Raw genomic sequence first — 7,173 nt, 5'->3', positions numbered from 1 at the left:
CACACTGATTATAAGTTGCCTACAGTAGAGAGAGTAATAGTCAATTGAGAAGTGTATAGACCTAGTCAACGATACCACCTTCCATAGCATACCTGCCTCTTCCACAATTATTATCACCACAATACAACTACTATACTGTACACAATTTCCAGTAGGTCTGAATAGAAACGACCTAAAATAAAACGATAATATCCAATAAAACTCACAGTACACATAATTTAACTTTGGTATCCTAACATCAAAACTAATCGTCACACCTATCCTTTATATCAATTTCACTGCATTGATTGCTAAATAAATAAGTGTAAACAAAGAAAAGTAAAAACAATAACAGTTTGTTTTGAAATAGCTGTTTGGTTCAAATAACATTCATTTGAAAAAAAGAACTGGTCACATGTAGCAGGAATATAAAAAGTAAACACGCTAGTAAAGCTAATGACGTAATTGTCAATGTTTATTATCCATACCGTTATCAGTTCTATCCTTGATCGTAATTTCCCATATTAGTTAATTTAAACTACAATATATTCATAGTTGAAATAAAGGTGATATTTTCACGTTTGGGGCGCTGATATAGGCACCCCCAAACGTAACCACAACTGAACACGATTTCATAAAAGGATGGTTTGTCTAATTGCAGTATCCTAGGTCAATGTTGACGTTGTGTTCAATCTATGCCATCCATCTGTTTATCTTTGTATAAAACCCGGCTGAGGTTGTGGTGGTAATTTAAAATCGTGATTCCTGATTATTCTTGATCTTCTTTTTATGACATCAATATTTCCGGGCCTAATCCAAACAATGTTAAAGCAGACAAACATTAATTGTAGACAAAAAGCTACCATGAAGAATTAAAACATGTAAACATTGTTATTTTTCTAATCTTTCCTTGAAAAGTGGAGCAGTAAAATAATTTGCATTTATCCTTTTTTGTTAAGACTCGTGTATAGAGCCTCGATTTGTACTGTGGTTTAATTAATTTTGGTCAAAACTATTTTAAACTGTGGTCTAATTATCTCTACTAATCTTACTTATTTCCTATAATCAATGACAAAATAAGAGCAAATAAAATAACCTCATAGTTCCATAGTTTATATTTAATTAGCTGTTAGTTGAAACAAATTATATTGCTCTAAAATAAATCGAAGATTACAAAGATTGCTTTAAAAAATAATTTGAACATCCTAGTATTTTACTATGTATATTTAATTAATCTGTCATCCTCTTACAAAAGAATTGAACTTATCAATGATTAGCATTACACATAGTATAAATAATTCAACCCTAAGTATGTCTTTACATTTTTATCCAAATGCTGAATTTGTGACATAAAAGCTGAATGTTTACAGCTGTTATGTTAAGCAAATTATTTTATGCCAAAAGCTAGTTTAGAATCTTAGCGTCGGCTGCTAGACTTTAAAAAAATTAAAACCTAATTTCAAAAAAACTGGGACCCTAAACTAAAATTATGGCTTCGACATTCCCTAGTTCTCAAAATTATCTTTCTTTCAACACAAAAATCATGAAAATCCGTCGAGTGGTTGATTCAGAATCGTGAAATAAAAAACACTGTTTCGTTTTAATATTATAGATTCTCTACGATATTTAGTTACTGAGCTCCTGTCAAATAAGTATAATCCCTCTCCAAGTTTAAATGGAGTTAATAATACGCTTCTACAAACATTTTCAATAGTTTCTGCGAAGGTATGTAGCGATTTGAATACATAGACAAAATTCAATACAACTTTGAATATATTTGTCGAGATTTTTTTTATAATTTATTGACGTAAGTATGGGTTTGATTCATGTATATGTGTCTTTTGGTTCAAAACGGCAAATCAAGTTGTTTCAGTGTATTTTTACTGATAACTTTTCAATTCCTTTATTGTTTGTGTCCGAAAAAAAATAAATACCCGTTGAAAATCAATTGTAAATTATACCTTTTCGCAAAACTAATATTGTGTATCATTACGAACATCTGTTTGACGAAAGCGCTATTGCTTCAAAGTGGGGTTTACATGCACACATCACAATGGCATATCTTGCCAAACACATCTTACAATGCTTTGTGACTAAAGGAAATTACAGGTAAGGAATTCAAAAGATGAAACGTAGTGTAAAGAAGATAGAGGAACAAATGGACATGTTCCCGGATTCCATTATATTCTGGAAAGCCCAATTTTTCATTGTGTCGTAGGGAATTCATCTTTCACACAGTAACGTTCAGGATTCGCCGGTTTCCTCTTTAATTTTGTATACAACAGCATGGAAAAAGAATATTAAAGTTTCGTAATTCTCTACTCATGTTTGTATTTATGTAAAAGGATATAGATGAGATCATCTACACTATTCCAGTTGATGGAGTAAACTTGAAGTTTGTTTGTATATTTTTAAGGTGAAACCCTTAAGATACTTATTTTCATGATCGTGTTTGATTACATTAAGGAAACAGAAACTATGTTTATGTCAAGCAGATTTTTCGCAGCATGGCATTTTCTTTAAACAACTCTAAACTTAATTTCGAAAATACACGTTTGCAGCTGACTGTAAAACAGAGTATCCTAAAACTAATTTGTTTATATAAAACACAGTAACTTGGCATGAGATATTATTCACAGATAAAACACGCACTTATAGAAATAATACCTAGATCACTTTTGGGTTTAGTGGAGTTGTCAAACTTGCATTGAACTCACAACAAAAACAAACTTGTAAATGATAAATGCCTTTGGTTCACAGGCAATGTAGACTGATTTACGATCCAATATGCCGAAATGACACTTTTGTAAAGGAAATTGAAATCCGTCATGATTTATTCTTCAGCTATTGTAAGCCCATAAGTTGACTGTGACACCAGTTACTCCATTTCCTTCAGGAAATTCCAACTTTAATCAAACAAATCGTCTCAAGTTACGTATTAACTAAATTATCAAACGAAGTAAAGGGTGCAAATATTTACTTACTTTTACTAGTGAAGAATAACTGGCACTACAGACTCGAGGAATTCTCCTAATGAGTATTTATACAAATCAAATTTAAAGAAAACTATCAATTTTGGCACATTGTATTGCTGCTAAAGTTATTTGTAAAAAAATAGTGCGCCAAAAATTTTTAACAAAACAAGTTGCATTAGCTAAGTCATATTATTTTTAAAATATGCCTTAGATAGGTCTACAAATATATACAGGGGTTTACAAAACGGCTTACATTTTGCAACTGCTACGTGCTGTAGGCCTAATCAGTGCACGGAAATCCACTTGGTCAGGTAACTGTAAGAAAAAAATGTGTATAGCTATTTGTACAAATATGTGCCTATATAAACTCACTAATACAACCTATAACCAAAAACTATCAGTCAACATCCTACATCAATCTTGGTCATAAAATAGTGTAAAGCTAATTTTGAAGAATCGAAACTGGAAACTGTATCTATTTACGTCTTAAGTATTTTGTTGACTTTGACTACATAAAAATGGCCTACTTTGTATTTTTCCAAAGTATTTTCCGCTATGGTCTTCTGGGGAAACAGCTGCAAAATTACAGATATTTTAGTCATACAAAAAAAGTGGTTAGAGTAATTGCAGGTTCCACCCAAGACGCTCACAGCAAACCTTTATACCTTGAGTAACAAATTCAAACTGTTGTTAATTTGTACATTTTTGATCTCATGTCTTATGCTTTAAAGAATCTACCAACTTCAATTTTTAACAATCAAGTCCATACATATAATACAAGAAGTTATTGTCAGATAAACAAAACCATTAATAGGCTGAGTAAAAAAAATTGAAAAGTCATGTTGTTATGTCCGATAAGGTATTTAATAAATTGAGTAAGACTGTTCAATCTCATCCAGGTAGACATTCTTTATTCTTTAATCAATTTTATGACTGGCTCTTAAGAAATCCTTTTTTCGATTGACGACTTCATGCCCGTAAAGGAAGATCAGTTTTAGACTCATTATCAGTGCCTAGTTTATGTTGTTGTTAATACTTTAATTGTCTATCTACGTTTGTTATAACTGTTTCTATCTCTTGTTATCAGGGCCAAGTCTACTTTTGTTTATATTTTAATTGTCTATCAACGTTTGTTGCAATTGTTAATTTTTATCTTTATTTCTGTTACCAGTGTATTTTTGTTGGTTTCAAATTTATTCTTTGTGGAATTATTATATTTATTTATAAAATGTATCGATTGTTAAATCACATTCCATACTGTTAGGTAATCCACAGAGCTGACACCTCATAAATTAACACATTAGACGTGTTATTTGTAAAGTCTAGCCTGACTGTAGCCATGCTATATACATGACAGTTGCCAATGCATTTTTGTAATGTCCAGTGACAAATAAATTATTCTGATTCTGATTCTGTGTATTAAAAAAACACTAGTTTTTTTTGTTTCCACAAAGCTCAATAATCTGCAAAATATCTGTCTTTCACACCTTATGATTGGAAATAACAACGTCGTGATTCAAATTCATCGGACTGAAGACAAACTCCTACGGGAAGAATAAAAATAAAAGTGAAAAATAACAGTTTTACATAAAAGAGAAAATAAATTGAAGGAAGAGTTCAAAGCTGTCATCCACAGATTATTAACTTTTTTACTTCAAAGAATGTTCTAGCGTAAAAAATTGCTTAGGGGGATTTAAACATAATTTCCCAAGAATATTTCGTTTGTATATATTCCAAGGTAATTGCAGATTTATCTGAAAGAATTAGGTATCTGTGAATAGTCTGGCAACTTTTTTGTTAACAGTACTGGGCAATGTACATAGCTTGTTAGTGCCGTCATATTATTAAATTAAATTTAACTGCCTCAAAGGAAATGTTATTTAACCAAAGATAAAAATGTCAATATTGATTCAAAAAATTATTTTTTGCTACACTACTGTGAAATGACCTGTTTTCGTTACATCTTTGTCACCTGTGAAAATTCATTATTACATAGTTTACTACTGAAATAAATGTTACCTATACGAAGGTAAGTTTTACTATATTTTTTGGATTTTGCCAACGTAAATACACAAAGATCTGTTATTGTTTTTTCAACAGTTCCAATTTTCAAAAACCAAAACTGTACTACCAAAGTAAATATTAACATTTCAAAACTCATAACATATTTTAGGTTATGTCTTCAATTTAATGTTGAAATGAAATGAAATGAAATGAAATGAAATGAAAATGAAATGAAAAATTATTTATTTTACCAGGCAAAGTTAGGGCCACATGGCCCTCTCTTACACTTAACCTGACAAACTTAAATATAAATAAATATAAATACAAATATTAGATTAAGAAATTTCATTTTTTTATTTAAATTAGATTAAGAAATTTCATTGTATTTTTATTTATTTATACTAGCTATTACCCACGCGCTTCAGCCCGTTTGACTTCATAAGTATTCATAAAACAATTGATTGGTTAAGTTAAGCTGAAATAAACAAAACAGAATACAGTGATAAAAACAAATAGGGCTAAGTACAGCTGAAGTTTTTTTAACATTAGGTATATGGAAAGTTCCCTTTAGAAAGGACTTATGACCTTAAAGGGCAATTTATGAAATAATGGATAGTTTTGCGGAAGGTTTCTCGTCATAACGAACATTTTAAGTATATGGTTTATGGGGGTGTGACTTGTAGTTTTCTCAAAAGGTCATGGGTACTTTTGGCTTTATACATAGACTAGCTGTGTGCCCGTTCTACGCACGGGGATCTTAGTCAGTTGAAACCTTCTTACTAAGCTCGTTCGCATGGCTCAATCACGTCCTGGTTGAATTTCGTTCGCTACGCTAACTCGCCTCCAGGTTGAAGTTCGTTTGCTACGCTCACTCACCTTTTGGTTGCAAATTAGCTGTTTTCATAAATAAATCAAAAATAGTGCTGCACCCTATTGGTTATCCTTGTAATTTTAATGCTATTGAACATCATAGAACAGAACCAACTTGTTTAATTGAAACAGCTGTTAAGATTCATTAATTCCTTTTAAATATGAAAAATCATAAGGTTAACATCGGAAACTCCAGAGCCACTGCGGCGGAGCCCGAAAGCCCAATCAGAATAACAACTACATAGTTTTCCTATTTAATGCCCAAAGAATCGGTGTACCGAATTTCAGCCTCCTAGGTAAATGGGAATGGGAGAATTAGTGATGAGTGAGTGAGTGAGTGAGTCAGTCAGTCAGTGAGGGCTTTGCATTTTATAAGTATAGATTTAAGTTTGTCAGGTTCTTAGTAAGAGAGGGCCATGTGGCCCTAACTTTGCCTGGTAAAATAAAGAATTTTTCATTTCATTTTCATTTCATTTCATTTCAACATTAAATTGAAGACATAACCTAAAATATGTTATGAGTTTTGAAATGTTCCTAACAGTAATAAAGAAGTATCCAATGTCTGTTTTAAATAAGAAAATAATAAGTCTTTGTAGTGTAGAAAAAAGTAATGTTCAAAACCTGAGTATAAGTGGGTCTACAAATAGTATGACCATTTAAACTGCTCCATAAATCTCTCACTAAACTATTTCGTCATACTCTAGAACTAGAAAGATCAGGATTAGAACCCAGGATCTTGTGGATCACAGCCCCTTACTCCCTGGCTAAAGGAGGCTGATGAACTCTACTGAAAATTAAGTGGCTGCCTTGGTACCACTAGAACTTGAGGGGTTTCACATTCCGTCGGGCCAACGCATGCTTATCATAATCCCATGAAATGAAAATATGTACAATGGTTGGAAGATAAAGTTCAATTAAGAAACTGGGTTTAAACATAGATTTTATCTCAACGTCAAACACAAACAACCTTTACCATTTGTGATTTCCTGACGGGTGTAAGATTACTTAACAGTTTACAGACATAACAGCCCAGTCATATTTTAAACTTTTTTGACCTTTGTCTGGGAAATTAACTAACTCCAGTGGAAATTATATTTATTTAACTGTACAAAACTATGTTCACTCTTCGTGATAAATGAGTGTTTAATGTAATAAACTTGAAATTAAAAGGCAAGAATGTTAATTAAATATACTCGGGAGGCTTAACAAATTCCAATTAGTCTAAAGTTAATCGTGTATTTGAATAACCGTTTAATATTTTTATTCTTCAATCCTTTTGAACTGAAATAGTAACAGATAATGGCGATGTGCTTTTACAGTCAGATATAATGGAAGCAGAGTTAAA

The sequence above is a fragment of the Macrosteles quadrilineatus genome, unplaced genomic scaffold, assembly GCF_028750875.1.
Source record: "Macrosteles quadrilineatus isolate MER2022 unplaced genomic scaffold, UCM_ALF_1.0 Scaffold_2__2_contigs__length_208266976, whole genome shotgun sequence".
In the NCBI taxonomy this organism is placed as follows: Eukaryota; Metazoa; Arthropoda; class Insecta; order Hemiptera; family Cicadellidae; genus Macrosteles; species Macrosteles quadrilineatus.
Note: the sequence above shows the minus strand (reverse complement) of the source record.